We start from the raw sequence: 15,545 nt of genomic DNA, 5'->3' as shown, positions 1-15,545 counted from the left end.
AAGAGAGGAATTTACCCAAATCTATAGATACTGCAGGCAAAGTCTGTTGGCAAGTCCTTGGCGTGGCTTCTTAGCCTCGAGAGGCTTTTGAAAGCTCAATCTGAGATTCTTTATGAAAAAGTCCAGCAACGCAGACTTAAAAGAGCCTATATGGTCGATCACTATTCTTGCTGCACTTAGATAAATAAGCAGGCCAACTTTGTTGAAGCTAGACTTGGTTTTCAGGCAAATTAATCTTGCTGTGGTTTTCTTTGGAAAAAATGGGGTGACCATAGAGAGAAAAATAATGTCTCAGTAATATACTTTTGTGGATATCAAATTCCAGTGTTGTGTGCTTTTGAGGTTTTGTTTTTTACAATTACAAAATATTGTAAACTGGGCTAGATCCCGAATTCTTCTAGTTTCCTCCAGTATTTGGCTATAACTCTTCAAGGTAACATTTCTGATTTTCTCCCACCCTTCCAGCTTGGAATCACTGAGAACGGAAACTTCCCTTCTTTTGAAGCCATGTAAGCTAACATTAGACAACTTGATATAAGCTTGAGTGAAATCACAACAGCAGCTCATGTATATGGGCAGTCTTTGCACCTGTTGCTGTTTGGGCCATGAAGAAAGATCTCTAGAGACATTCACACTGCAGAGCAGGAAATCCTTTCAGATTGCCGTGGCCTGCCCTCACTCTAAATGAAGAAGTTTCAAACTGGACATCCACATATCTTCTTGACTGTCTGCCTGCACAGCTCAGAAACTGGGATTATAGTCTGCTCCAATCATTAACCATTGTTTTTCTTTGTTTCCATCAAAATGCTTTTTATTGAATACCTGATCGCTTGCACTATAGGCCTGACTTTGAGAGCCCACCTGCATCACCACCTCCTGAAGCAAGACACAACTGTTTAACTGAACCGATCTATTCTCAGTACTACATGGCTGGTTCAATGAGATGGAGAAATCCACCAACTCGGCTTCTGGGCCATGAAACTTCTTAGGAAAGTTTCAAAGGTGGGACTGAGGGGGAGCAAAATACATGACCCCAAAATATGTGACTTTGGTATGTGGATTGTTTTGAGCCAGAGGCAGTGAAGACCCAGCAGACTCAAGAAAAACTTTTACCTCTCCCTTAACTACCTGAAATAATTTAGGGGGCCTGGCTCAGAGAGAGAGAGAGAGAGTTATTACCAGAGACAACTTATATCTGAATGACCCATCTGTATGGCAGGGTAAACATCTAGTTACCAAACATCTGCTCTTCTTATCATCTTGTGAATTACCCTCTTCCCGTTTGAAGCTCCCAGGCCCCTACCCCATTCCTTGGCTCAGGATGGAATAGAAATATCAACTGTCCTTGGGTCTCATATTCTTAGGAGGTTCCCATATGTACATAATTAAATTTGTTTTCCTCCTGTTAATCTATTTTGTATCAATTTACCAGCCGAAGAACTTAGAAGGGTAGAGAAAAAATTTTTCCTCCCCTACAGGTTCCTAGTGCTCCATTTGGCAACCCACCTTCTCACACTCACTGGCTGGAAACAGGACCATCTACTTTGTGCTAATAAGCGGCCTCGGTTCTAATAGGCCGAAAACGATAAGAGTGTGGAGGGATGAAATATCTGGAGTAGTTAAGTAATCAAGGCAGGAATAATTAGGTAGACCAAATCCCAACAGAAATAATCCATCTTTTGGAAAGAAATGACATTTTGAAAAATTTAGAAATGTTCATCAAGCTATTATGTTGCGGAAATACATAAGCACTTCGCATTATGTTTTCTTTCCCTGAAACACACAACACATGCGAGAGTAATTAAGGGATTTCACTCTGTCCTGAGCACTTCATCTTCAAGATGGCAGCACTGGACACTGGAGACTAATATAAATAACCCATCAATTCTCTTTCCTAAATAAATTGTCTATCCTTTAAAGAGAATATTATTTTGTATCCAGGTATTGAAAAGAATTTTGCCAAATGTTACAAGCCTTTGGGAGGTTTTTATTTTTGCGTGAGCAGGGGAGGCAAAACAGGCCCCATTTCAAAAGTTTCCCTGGGGCCAAGACTTCCTTCTCATCTCTGCCCTTCTTCCCACCTCATCAATTGATATTTGTGATTAACCCACTCTGTGAAATATGGGAGCTCTTACCCTGGAATGCAGGGGAAGATTTTAGCAGATTATATCCTCCCATGAAAAATGGCCTTTGTCATCAGTGACTCAGAGAGGATACTGTGGTGTGCACAGATACATGGATTAGCAAGGGGCACCGTGTTGTGATAGAAGAAAGAGAGTGCTGGGCTGTGCATGGGAGTCCAGCATTGTGCCCTTGAACCCAGCACGGAAGAAACGTGAACCTCGGTTTTCTCATCCGTAGAGCAAGCGGGGGTGGGGGTGGGGGTCTGCTCAAAGTCCTCCCACTGCCTTTCACTCTTGATTCTACAGGGATGAATTTCAGGCATTCGAAATATCTCCAAAATGGCCCCAGAGGAAAAAATCGCAGGAATGAGGTCTCATGTTTCTACGGGGAGGGTGGGTGTGGGTGTATCGGGAGCCGACACTGCCGTGTCTGCTGTGGCACACCTTCTAGAAGTTTCACTATGCCTTTTCTTGGCTCCGGCCTCGCTCTTCCTGCCGGGAGTTTGAAATCACTGTGCAATGATCCACCTGGTCTTAGGAAGCCACTGTGCGCTGAACACATTTATTCCCAGTCATTGCTTGGAACAACTGGAGCACAGAGTTTAAATGACTTCCCCTAAGCTGCTGTAGGAATGTGGAGCGGAACAAGCAAGAGAACTGTGGACCTGGATTCTCCACTCTGGGAGGCCACCTGCTGCCTCCAGTCCCTGGCCCCCTCCCCTGCTCCATCTCCCCCCGCCCCCCCCCCGCTCCCTGCAGCTCTGGGGGGTCACCTGAGGTCAGAGATTCTCCTCCCTGAGGTGCCTCGTGGTGACTGGCTCTCCCTGGTGACCGGGGCGGAGGCATCTTGCTAAATCCCACACCAGCCGTCCACAAGTCGGGTAATTCTCACAAGAGACCTAGTGGTCTCAGCCCACCTTTCAGCAAGATTTAATAGCACAAGGCTGTTGTGGGGCCTCAAGCTACCGGGAAGAGAAGGGTTTGCAAATCTGTGGTTTGGAGAAAGCTGTGCTCAAAACAACAATTCAGATCTTAATTTACAGCCTGCGGATTTGCAGGGAAGAGGATTTCTGGTAAGATGGCAATTAATGGGGCTTTATCCCAAAGCCTAGTTCATTTCCTGCCTTTTAACTCCTTTGCTGCTGTCTCTAGGAGCCACTGCTTCGGCTGGCAAAATCATTTCACGAATGAGCGAGAGCACTCATTCATTCATTCATTGAACAAACATGTGCAGAACAAAGACCACGGACAAGGATGGTACTAGGTTCCTGGAATGACAGATGAATATCACTTCGGTCCCTTGAAGACCCTTTCAGTCCTTGAGGAATGGTGAGCCCAGTGGGAAGAGGCGGGCGGTGTAAACACAGGTTCCTGCTATGTACGTAGCATGACAGATGCTACGAAAGAGTTGGACAAAAGAATACTGGTTTTGCAAACAACGGAGTGTTCAAGGACCAAATCTCAGCCCGAAGACTGGCTTTCCTTGGCCTGCAGGACATTTAAAAAAAAAATGTATCCAACATTTAGACACTGAAGGATTTCACAAAATAAGTCATGCTTCTTGGCTTCTCCGGAATCATTTGAAGACCAGGCAATTTGGGGACAACAGTCTAGCAGCTCATGCTGAGTAGTGGCTGCCCCCTTTCGATGGGACTCGTACTGTCCGGCCGGACGCAGTGCCTCAGACGGCCGTGACGTGCATCCATGTCCTTTCTCACCCCATCTCCCCTGGCAGCTGGCTGCATTTGGGCTTGCAACTCTTGGAATCGAGAACAGTGGGGCGAGGGGCGGAGATGAGACGAGTTGACATCACTGCGGGGAGGGGGGTGTCTATGTGTCACTGTGAGGGTGAGTGACCCAGCCATGCTCGCGAGCTCCTCTGTGAGCTGGTCTCTCTCTTTTTTTTTTTTTCCTGGCTGTTTCCAGTAGCCGCTTCCGGCACCCCAAGCTTCTGCTTCCACTGGCACTTCTGGGAATAGGCCCTGTTGTTTTGCGCCTCAGGAGCTATGCTGTTCCACTCCAGTAGCCGCTAGCCACGTGTGCATATTCAAGTTTCCGTTAGAATGACTCAAAATGAAATAAAACTTAAAATCCTGTTTCTCAGTTGCACCAGCCACATTTCAAGTGCTCATTAGGAATCGACTACTGTCTTGGACAGTGCAGATGCAGAGCATTATGATCGTCACAGAAAGTCCTGGTGGACAGCGCTGTTCCGGGGTTTTGCTGAAATCGACCCTCTCTTCTGCGGAGGAAATCTCACACCTTGCCTGCAAGCAGCCACCCTTCTTTTTAGAGACCATGGAAGCATCCCCCCTTCTTTGGAAGCCTCCCCAGACATTTCCTTCTAGGTGAACTGGTCCAAAGCCATCTTTCTGTCCCCAGTGTTTCTCCCTTACGAACCCGTCACGGCACAGAGCACACCTGCTTTTGACATCTGCGAGCTCCTTTCGGTTGGGACTACGTTATTCATGGCTTGTTTCAGCCGGAACTTACACCAGAGGTAGTTCCATTGGCACATGGTAGATGCTCAGCCAACGTCTGGGGAATGAATGAGGGCATGGCATTCCGGGCAGTGGGAAGGGCGTGGTACTGGGGCTGGGACCTTGATTGAAGAAGCAAGAGCTAGGGGAGACAGGGAGCGAGACAGGACCATTCACTGATGATCAGTCTAGTGGTCAGGAGCTTGGGGGCAGGGCTGCTGGGGCTCAGACTCAGCCACCCCTCAGCGGAGCACCTGCTGTCCCAGACCTGTCAGCGAGGCAAGGATGCCAGAGAACTCTTTTTACAAGCTCAGCCTCGGGTAGAATGCACATTCACAGCAATTTCCAGCTCGAGCGAGCTGTTACTGCAAACCTCTAAGAAGTCAGTGTCTCGCAACATTGAGCAATGAGCAGCCAGCCTTGTGGGGATGAACTCGGAGTCCTTATTTATCAACTCGTTTTTTTTTTTTTTCCCTTTCCCTTCTCTGTTTCCTGGTCTGTCTCACGGGCTCATTCCTGCCAACCCGCTGACCCTCGCTCCCCACCAGACACAGGCAAATGATACCACCGGTGTCTATACCTCAAGGTATCTGGGCTTTTCAGGCAAAAGAATTATGAAAAATAGCACAGAGCAGAAACATCTATTAAAAGAGGAACTTATAATTAAAAATGATGAGAAATGGTAGGATGTGCCTCTGTAACTCTGCTTCATGTGGGCAGGGATTCAGGCACTTTTCCTTATGAGAAGGAGTTCTAGTCAGTGCTGGGTCCTAGAACCCATGTTGGTGAAGGTGGTGGTGGTGATGGCTGGGGTATAAAGGGGGAGAACTTGGAAGGGGTATGTTTGTGTGTGTGTCCACTTGGGCACACTTTGGGGCTTTTCATCTAGAAACTGCCATTTCCCCAAATTTGGCTAGGGACAAAAAGTAATAGGCATTTCTGTTCAAATGCAGTGTGTGTTGCCTTTGATTGGGTTTCATGGAAACACAGCTTGAGATGGAGATACGTAGCAGAAGGTTTTTTATTAAATAAGCTTTATTGAACTATGATTTACATTCTGTAAAGTTCACCTGCTTCAAGCATACAGTTCAAAGATTTTTAGTCAATTCGCCAAGTTGTGCAACCATCACCACAGTCCAACTTTAAAACAACTCCATCACCCCAAGAAACACCTTGCGTCCATTAGCAGGTACTGCCCATTTCTGCCTCCAACCCCAGACTATCATTAATCTGCTTCCTGTCTCTATAGAATTTTCCTTTTCTGGATATTTCATGTAAGTGGAATTATACAGTATGTGGTCTTTGTGTCTGGTTTCTTTTAAGCTTCATCCACGCTGTGACACATATCAGGGTTTTTTTCCTTTTTATGGCTGGATAATATTCCATCATATGGATATACCACAGTGTATTTATCTATTTATCTGTTGCTAGGTATTTGGGTTATTTTCCCTGTGTGGCTGTTACAAATAATGCTGTTACAGACAACTCATGTGTAAGTCTTTGTGTAGGCGTATGTTTTCATTTCTCTTGGGAGTGAATTGTTTGGTTGTGGGTTTGATTTGCACTTCCCTAGTGACTAATGGTGTTGGACATCTTTCCATGTGCTTACTAGCCATTTATATATCCTCTCTGATGAAATGGCTTTTTAAAATTGTTTACCTATTTTTTAAAAATTGCATTGTCTGTATTCTAATATATATTATTAACTTTTCAGAGTTTTTTAAAAAGATATTTTCTGGAGGCAAGACCTTTATCAGATATAGGATTTGCAAATATTTTCTCCTAGTCTGTAGTTGGTCTTTTCATTCTCTTAATGGTGGTTTTTGAAGTGCAACAGTTTTGAAATTTGGTGTTGTTTAATTGAAAAGTTTTTTATTTCATGGATTGCACTTTTGGTGTCCTATCTAAGACTAAACCAAGTGCACAAAGATTTTATCATATCTTTTCCCCTGGAAGTTTATAGTTTTAGCTCTAGCATTTGGAACTATGATCCATTTTGAGTTAATTTTTGTGTATGGTGAAAGGTAAAGATCCAAATTAATTTGTTTTTGCATGTGTGTATCCAGTCGTCCCAGCATCATTTATCGAGAAGATAGATTATCCTCTCCCACTGAATAGTCTGAGCACCACTGTTGAAAATTAATTAGCCATAAATGTAAGGGTTTCTTTCTGGACTCTGAATTCTGTTTCATTGGTCTGTATGTCTATGGTTATGCTAGTAACACATGATCCTGATTACGATAGCTTTTTTTTTTTTTAAAGATTTTATTTATTTATTTGAGAGAGAGAATGAGAGAGAGAGAGCACATGAGAGGGGGGAGGGTCAGAGGGAGAAGCAGACCCCCCGCTGAGCAGGGAGCCCGATGCGGGACTCGATCCTGGGACTCCAGGATCATGACCTGAGCTGAAGGCAGTCGCTTAACCAACTGAGCCACCCAGGCGCCCTGATTACGATAGCTTTGTAATATGTTTTAAATCAGGGAGTATGAGTCTTCCACTTTTATTCTTCTTTTCAAAATTGTCTTGGCTCTTTTGGTTCCTGCACATCTTCATATAAATACAAAGATCAGCTTGTCAGCTTCTGTGTGCAGAAGGTCGATTGGGAGTGTCTCGAAAGATGCGCCTGTTGGGGGGCGCAGAGGGGGAGGCGGGATGGGAAGCTGGCCTATAAAGCGGTTGCACTTGAGGCTCCAGCAGATATGGGGAATGTTGGAGCTGGGATGGCCCATCAGAATTGTCCCCAGTTGAAGTGAGGGGCCAGGCCCCTGTAGTTTGTATCAGCCAGGGGTGTCTGAGGGCCATTTCCTGGGAGGGGAACAAAAACTGTGGCAGGGCAGTTTCTTGTGACTGAGGGCAGTGCCCAGTGAGAGACACGGCCATGAGCGGTCAGCAGCTGACATTCCCAGCCGCTGAGGGGTGAGTGTGTTGGCCCTGACATGGACTGTCCCACGTCCACCATGTCCACTAAGTCTATCCTTACACTGCTCCTATTCATTTGCTTCTTAGGTAAGCGTGCTTCCCCATTTGGGAAGACCCTCTCCAGGCTTCTGAATGGTCTTATTTCCTGGGAAACTTATAGAAGAAGGGTCAGTTGATCTTGTGGCCTCAACTGATATTCATCATTCCCCACCCCTATCATTTACTTGAGACTCCCCTCCCGCTTAGCTACCGCCCCTGCTGGTCTAGGCAGTTTCCTGGTCGGGGGAGCCACACTCTCATTATCTATGGGCCCAGGCCTCTGGTTACCACATTCTTCTCAGGCTATGGCTGCCATATTCATCCGTTTACCATTAGAACTGGACGTGGGAGCACCAAGATGAGATTGTAGGGGAGGGACTTAAGTGCTAGATGGGCCAACCCCCGAGTTCTAGGACATGACGGTGCTGGTCCTTCTGCACTGTCCCTGCTGGTGCACTGGACCTTCCCGATCTCTCCCACCGACTTCTGCTCCCACTGGTGACAGAGGTGGGAGACAGGAGGTCCAGAGGCATGCGGAGACAGGAGGTCCAGCCGTCTCCAGTAGGAACTCATAAGGAACCCGCCGCACCGAATCCAGAACATTCTCCACCTGACCCAGAAAGTCAGTGCTTCTGTGAAAGTGAAATAAAACTAAGCGACAACCATGACCCAAACCTTACTTTGATTTTTAAAACTTCCAATCAATCACCTGGGTTGCATCAAGGGTTGCATAGTACCTGTAAAGTTCTGTCCTCAGCCTCAGGTGGAAAAGAAAGCACTCTGCAGCTCACTTTCCAACTCTTGAGGGCTGTAGTTTACGGTAGCGGTTGGCAAACCGCGACCCACAAGACAGATCTGGCCGCTGGTAGGGACAGAGACCATGTGGCCCAGGAAGCTGACAATGTCTACAATCCGGTCCTCTGCAGAAAAATGTCACCAGCTTCTGGCTCAGGAGGCTAGGCGTGCAGCTAATCAGATAGCAGCTGCTGTAACAAACAAATCCCAAGTCTCAGTGGCTTCATGCTGGAAACAATAAAGGCTGACCTCTTGTTTAGGTCACAGCCGAATGCGGCTGGGGGGCTGTGCCCCAAGCAATCACGCAGGGAGCCATGGTAGGGGATGCCACAGTATTAGGTCCTTTCTCCGTCCCCCTTTATCAGGCCGGTGCTCCCGTCCCGCAACTGTTGTAAATGTTGGCTGCTAATCGCTTACCCTCGCATCATGATCCAGCTGTTTGCCCCGAGCTGACAGGCAGCCACTCTAGCTCGAAAGGATAGACAGCCCTGGGGAGGGGGGGGTGCACAGCCAATGACCAGCTAGCCCAGGGTACAGATGCCTGGCTCCTTGACCTCCAGTGGACAAGGCTCTGCGAGGCCGTGCATGCTCCAGAGCTCCCCGGGGGATCTGAGACTAAACTTTATCTCAAATGACCTGTTGGCTTAGATTCTTCCCTTCCCTTAGCCTGCCCCTCTCACTCCTCTGCTGGTCTCACCTGGGAGCTTTCTGTCACTAAATCCCACGCATAGGAACTGTCATATGGAGCTCTGCTTTTAGGAAAACGGACCTAGCTCCTAACGGTTAGATGTGCCATCTGCAAAACATGCCTTCAAGGTCAGTCCGGCATTATCCGGCTAGCAGACAGGAGAGAGAGAGAGAGAGAGAGAGAAGACACCCTCATTCTGAACTATTTCAGCCCCTCTGCTCACATTGGATGGGTGAAAGCTAGTCTCTCATCAAGATGAAAGGTGGCTTCCAGATTAGTTTAACTGTGTGCCCAGGAAGAGGAACCAGTTTTGGTGAGCATCTGGCCCGTCTCTGCCCCAAGGCATCTGTCTGAAACGATTGCAGAGTGAAATCTCAGATCCAGACGACACTGCAGAGTGGGTCACACGGCAGAACACAATTACGTTCTCCATGAGTGGGGAGCCATGGAAGCCCCCACTTCCTCGTGGCATCCCTTTCCATGCCACTGTCCCTCGCTCTCCTTTCAGGGCAGTGACCGGCAGAGACTCATCTCCCCAGCTCCTCGCTGGTGCCATGCATGGGGCATAAAAGGAACGGAATAAATGCTTGGCGAATGAGACCGCCGTGGGTCAGGGCAGTCCTGCAGAGGGCAGGAATCAGCGCCGGCCTTGGAGTGGCGGAGTGGCGGAGTGGCTTTGGAGAGGGGTGGCGAGTGGCTGGGAGGCATCAACCCCGGGCAGGGAGAATTGTTCCAGGCAGAGGGGCAGCTGATTCTCAAAGATGGGCTCCCTGAGTAAGCAGAGCCTCCAGGGCACAAATCTACCCCTCTATGGCCTGCACGGTCTCTCCCCGATGGGTGGAAGCCATACCTCCAAGACCTCCCAATAAACAGCTCCCTCAACTGCGAGCAACCGCGAGCACTCGGGTAGAATTACAGTTGATCTCTCCTCTTGATGCCCCTCCTAAGGTTGTCTTGGTGGCCTCTCTCCCCAGTGCTGCGCTCCACATTCTTAGTCTGTGTTGGTCTCTCTGCCAGCTCATTAGTTTCCGAGTCTGGATGTTTCTTGGCTTGATAATCAGCAGCCCCCTTGGCTAGGGGCCTGCCTGGCTCTCATTAGCAGCTCCAGTCCTTGTAGAGATCACAGGGAACCCCCATAGAAGTCATATTTGTAAGTATCTGCTGGAATGATAAAAACAAGACCATACAGAAAGGGAACGGGAACACGGTAATTAAAAACATCGCCTGGTCGCCAATGATGGCTTGCCCTTAATGAATGACATTAAGACAAGATTCAAAGGAGATTTAGGCTTGTGTTGAGAGCTAGCAAGGGGGTTGAGTAGGTTCTTAATGCAAACCAGGCGCTTTGGGGTTAAATCCGGCATTATCTTCTTCAGGATCTTGTACTTAATTTCACCAAAACCTCTGCGCATGTTGTCTTATTTGTCAGAGACAGCATGCCTCGCATTCTGGATGTCAGGTATCGCAATTTGCGTGGTTGGGATCAGCTCACATTTGTCTAACTATTGGCAACATGTTTTCATTGCCGTCTTGGAGATTCCTGGTGGAAAAAGTCTTACTGCCTTGGAGATGTCTCCTCTGTATATTCTCAGAAACAGAGCAATAGACAAGGACACTTGGAAAAAAAGGGCAACTTTTCCTGATTGCCAAGTGAAATACAACTTTGTTATTGAAGTTTCTTGCTCCGCCTTTGGAAAAGCTGGGATTACACGTTCTTTTCACCAGTGTATTAAAAAAAAAAGTAAGACTCTGGCTTCAAATTAATCTGCAGGACTTGGAACTAAAATGAGGTCCCTTTCTCGAATAGAAACACTAGAAAACAACACAGCAGGCCGCCAGAGGCCGGGGTAGGGGAAATCAGAAGGGCCGTAGTTGGGGCGCCTGGGTGGCTCAGTTGGTTAAGCGACTGCCTTCGGCTCAGGTCATGATCCTGGAGTCCCGGGATCGAGTCCCGGGATCGAGTCCCACATCGGGATCCCTGCTCAGCGAGGGGTCTGCTTCCCCCTCTGCCCTCTCCCTCTCGTGCTCTCTGTCTCTCATTCTCTCTCCCTCAAATAAATAAATAAAATCTTAAAAAAAAAAAAAAAGAAGGGCCGTAGTTACTGCAAGGAGGAGCTTTGCGTGGCCATACTGTCCCATTTCTCAAAACCGGGTTCCCCGGCGCTGGCCTCTGTCAGCCTGCCAGAGGTGACTCACTCTCCAGGATGTCTTGGGGGACCATACCCGGTGCCTCACAGTCAAGGTACCTCTTGGAGTTCCTGAGGAAGATTCAGGTTCAGTTACTCTGTCTTCGCGTCAGCCACTTGTCACTTTCTTAGGTATGGACCCCCGGGAAAGACTAAGGAAGGTCCAGTTTGCTGTCATTTTGAACAGACACATCTGCCTGAAGGGGGTTCTGAAAGGAGAATGAAGGAGAAAGAAGATTCTAGAACGTTGCATGGTCATGGGTTATAATGTAGTACCTACTGTTCTCATTTGAGCTCAGAGCTGGTCCTACGAGGCTTGTTTGGGAACAGTTTGAGCCTCGATTATCTTCTTGGGTGGCCTACAGGTCCCTGCTTCCCTAAAGAAAGCCCCTGAGGAGTCACCATTCATGAACCTCACTTCCTCACCCCCTTCCCGCTAAATAAAAACTGGGGTGGAGAACCTCTGTCTTCTGTTCACTGAGGAGCGGGCTGTGGGACTTTGGGGTGTGTGGGCAGTAGGAGTCCGCTGGAATCCCCCCCTCTGGCCTTGTTAAGCTCTCTGTGAATCTCCTGCCAGCATTCTTCCTCCCCCGTGATGCCTGTGCCCATCACCCCACAACAGTGGAGTGGACGTGTAAGGGGACGGGGGTCAGCGAGGCTTCAGGAAGGCGGGGAGAAGGAGGGAAGGAGGCTGCGAATCACATGCTTTCAGTTCCAGCCTCCCTTCTCCTACCCAGTGGCCGGGTGGCAGTGTTCTTAATGATAATTTTTAAAAGTGTCAGGCCTCTGCTCATTTGCAAATCATTGTGTCTGATTTGCATACCAGATCTAGGAGGCCCCCCGCTCCGCATATGGAAAATGGAACACGGTACAAATAAGATAAATGGATTAGGTCAGCTGACTGCAACCGAAGCCACGGCTGACCCACGGGCACCGCGCGCACCAACTACACAGGAGGTTTGTCAATCAGGCAATTTATTCTGATCCTGAAAGTGGAGAAGCAGGATGAGCATGCAGCCTCGCCGACCACCCCTGCCGGGAAATAGGCCATCAGGCAGTCTCCACACAGGGCCCCCGGTGGGGGTGAGGGGAAGCTCGGGGACAGCGCCTGGCCTCAAGGACCACCGTCAGAAACAAGGTTTGTGCCTGCAGACCGTGGGTGGGCCAATCGAGAGCCAGTCTCCTTGAACTTGCTGACTTAGTGAGAAAACATTTTGTTCGAAGGAGGGGGCTGGGGTTCATGCAGGCTTTCTCACCTGGGCCTGTCCTCAGATGCCCTGCCACCCCGGGGCCCCAGGGAGTCTTGGCTCCTTCTCAGCCGGAGGCAGTTGTCCTGGCAGCTAGCCTCTCGCTCGGGCTCCCGCCCACCTGCCAACCCCCCTTCTTCGGCCTGACGCCCGAGTCTCCGCAGCTGACCCACACCTCTTCGGGCTGCGGGCCATCCGTCACAGCGGTGCCATCCAGGCCAGGAGCAGGCGCCTCGTCCTTTTTATCAGCACAACTCAGGAAGCCAGGCCCGGGAGGCGGGCTGCCACCATGGGATTATGACGATGGGATACGTGTACCCTTTGCAATTAGTTAATGGCTTGGCTATGTGGGGTAGGCTTCTTTGGCCTTCTGTTTTGGGATTAATGACCTAGGATGACAGATGGAAACTTAAAACCGCGCAGGAAAGGAAAACAAGCCTGGGGTGGGGGGAGAAGTGGGACAAGTGGTCCAACTTCTGGGATGGGGGCTGGGGTGGCTGTGGGGAGACGGAAGATGGCATTGAGTCCATGAGCAGGGAAGGGGTTTGGTCCAGGAAGCATCCCAGCGTTTGCTTTAGGAGCTGGGATATTACAGAAGCGATAGGCAGGTGTGTGAGTGGGCGTGCACAGGCAGGCTGGGGCATGTCCTATGCGATTGCGAGTGTGTGTGCAGGGGCCTGTGTGTGCTCGTGGGGTGAGTGTGTGTGTGTGTCTGCCTGTGTAGTATGCCTGGTATGTGTGTTTGTGCACGGTGTGTCTGTGGTATGTGTTTCTGGGGAGTGTGCAAGTGTGGGGTGTGTGTGGATGTACGTGTGCCCAGGCTGGGTCTGGGCACGCCCAGGCTAGGCAGGCTCTGACGAGGGGTTGAACCCCTGGGCCCCTCTGGGCAGGCCACCCTCTTGCCTCAGGGCCCCTTTCTGTCTACCAGGGGACCATCATGTGTTGTTTCTCTCTCTCTCCCAGCCTCCTGGGGCTCAGCCCACTGCCCTCTCCCCATGGTGGGGCACCCTCCTTCTCCCGCCCAGCCCGGGGTTCGGGATGAGCCACAGTCTCACCTCTTCCTTCTCCCTCCTAGAAGGAGCACCTGCAGAAACTTCTGGCGTCAGGGTTTCCAGGCCAATCAGAAATGGGAGAAAAGATGGGAGGGGAGGGGCGGTAGCTACCATGTGGCAAAAGAGGGGGATATTCATGATCAGGAAAAAGATTGGGGGAGTGACCCAGAACAACACAAGTAGACACTTCAGAAAGGGATATAGCGCTTAAAGCCCTGTCTCCAGTGGGGGGCGGAGGCTGCCAGTAGCTACTGGAGAGGCCTCTGAGGAGGGTCAGGGGTTCTCAAGAGTCTAACAGCACCCGGCCGGAAGGGAGCTATAGGGGAGGAAACAGGTGGCCTCTAATCCTTCTAGGTTCTTGGCTGAGATCCGGCGCCCCCCCCCCCCCCGTAATAGAAGACTACAGGAGAAAAACAAATAGACGTTTGATAATATGCATGCCTTCCATGTACATGGGAAACACCCAGGAAAACAGACTAACTCCAAACTGGCCTTAGCCACCCCTTAAATACCATCTCCAGCTAAAGACCAGAGAAGATGTTGGGGTAGGGGAGGCCAGCTCTGGGGGGTTTCCCGTCAAAGCACAGTAAACAGGGTAAGGGTGTTAGGCAGATTTAGGTCATTGCCTTCACCACCGATAAGAGTTTCTAGAGGTTTCCTTGTCATCGTCCTCTTCTTGGTACAGAGAGGGAGACACCCTTACAAATGGAGAGTTCCCTTGTACATGGAAATGTCTTTACAAAAGGGTAGCTTCTACTTGGTTTTCAGAGCTTCTCCTGGGTCTACTGTTCCTTAAAAATCATCAGCCTAAAATAATCCTTATGCCAAAGAGGCGTATTTTGGGGTGGCAGAGTCTGCTCCCCCACAGGGCCAGTTGTAAACACTTGCATCCTAAAATTCACCATAATGGAAGCCAGAAGGGTCCAACCTCAGTTTCGTGATAGTGACAGTGGGGGTGGGGAATTCTCTGAGCTGGTCGCCTAACCCTCAGGGTGCCCCCCCCAACCGGCTGGAGTTGTGAGTCTTAACCCTGAAGAGACACACCCTAGATGCCATGCATCCTGCTTGGCAGGGGCTGATCAGGCTCCATCTCCTTCCACCCTGGAACCATGAGAAGACTGCCCCGTTTTTGGACGGAGCAAGTTTGCCCTTTTGTTGATGACCATCTCAGGAATTCCCAAGTGGAAAATAATTTCTTCCAAGCCCCATTTCAGGCAGTGCTCTTCAGGTTGCTTGAGGGAAAAACCCAATTCAAATGAGCTAATGCGGGCACCTGGGTGGCTCAGTCGTTAAGCGTCTGCCTTCAGCTCGGGTCATGATCCCAGGGTCCTGGGATCGAGTCCCGCATCGGGCTCCCTGCTCGGCGGGAAGCCCGCTTCTCCCTCTCCCACTCCCCCTGCTTGTGTTCCTGCTCTCGCTATCTCTCTGTCAAATATATAAATAAAATCTTTTTTAAAAAATGAGCTAATGCAAAACAGGCAATTTTAGTTTTATATACCTGGGGTAGTTTGGGGTTTAGGCATGGCTGGATCCAGGGGCACACACCATAATGTCAGCTCTCTCGCTCTCTTTCACTCTCTCTCTCCCATTATTCTTGCCTCTGCTTCTCCCTGCATTGCGGTCATTCTCTGTTGCTGCTCATAGCTCTCTCTGGGTAGAACAGGAAGTTCCTGCCTTCACAGCCTCTCAGTTTAGCCACCTCATGGAAACAGAGCTCCTTCCCCTGCAGTTATGTGCTTGTAAATGTTTCAACTATGGGCTCTTCGAATAAAAAAGCTCTGATTTGTGGCATTTGCCTATTTCTCCATGGCACCTGTATTCCCACGGGTGGGCAATTTCAAGTCATCCGAGAGTTGCGCATCTTTGGCTCTCCTAAGCTCCTGCTCCGGGATCTGCACACTGGTGCCAGGAAATCAGTCTGATTGCCCCTGTCTGGAGTTCAGACCCAGCCCAGGACTGAGCCCCGTGTCCAGGGGAAAGGCTGTGTCTCAAGACACAAGAGACTTGGTCTCTTGT

This window comes from Mirounga angustirostris, unplaced genomic scaffold (assembly GCF_029215605.1).
Source record: "Mirounga angustirostris isolate CCGP_5_RB_7025 unplaced genomic scaffold, mMirAng1.0.hap1 SCAF_11, whole genome shotgun sequence".
NCBI lineage: Eukaryota > Metazoa > Chordata > Mammalia > Carnivora > Phocidae > Mirounga > Mirounga angustirostris.
This window is presented reverse-complemented; position numbering follows the sequence as displayed.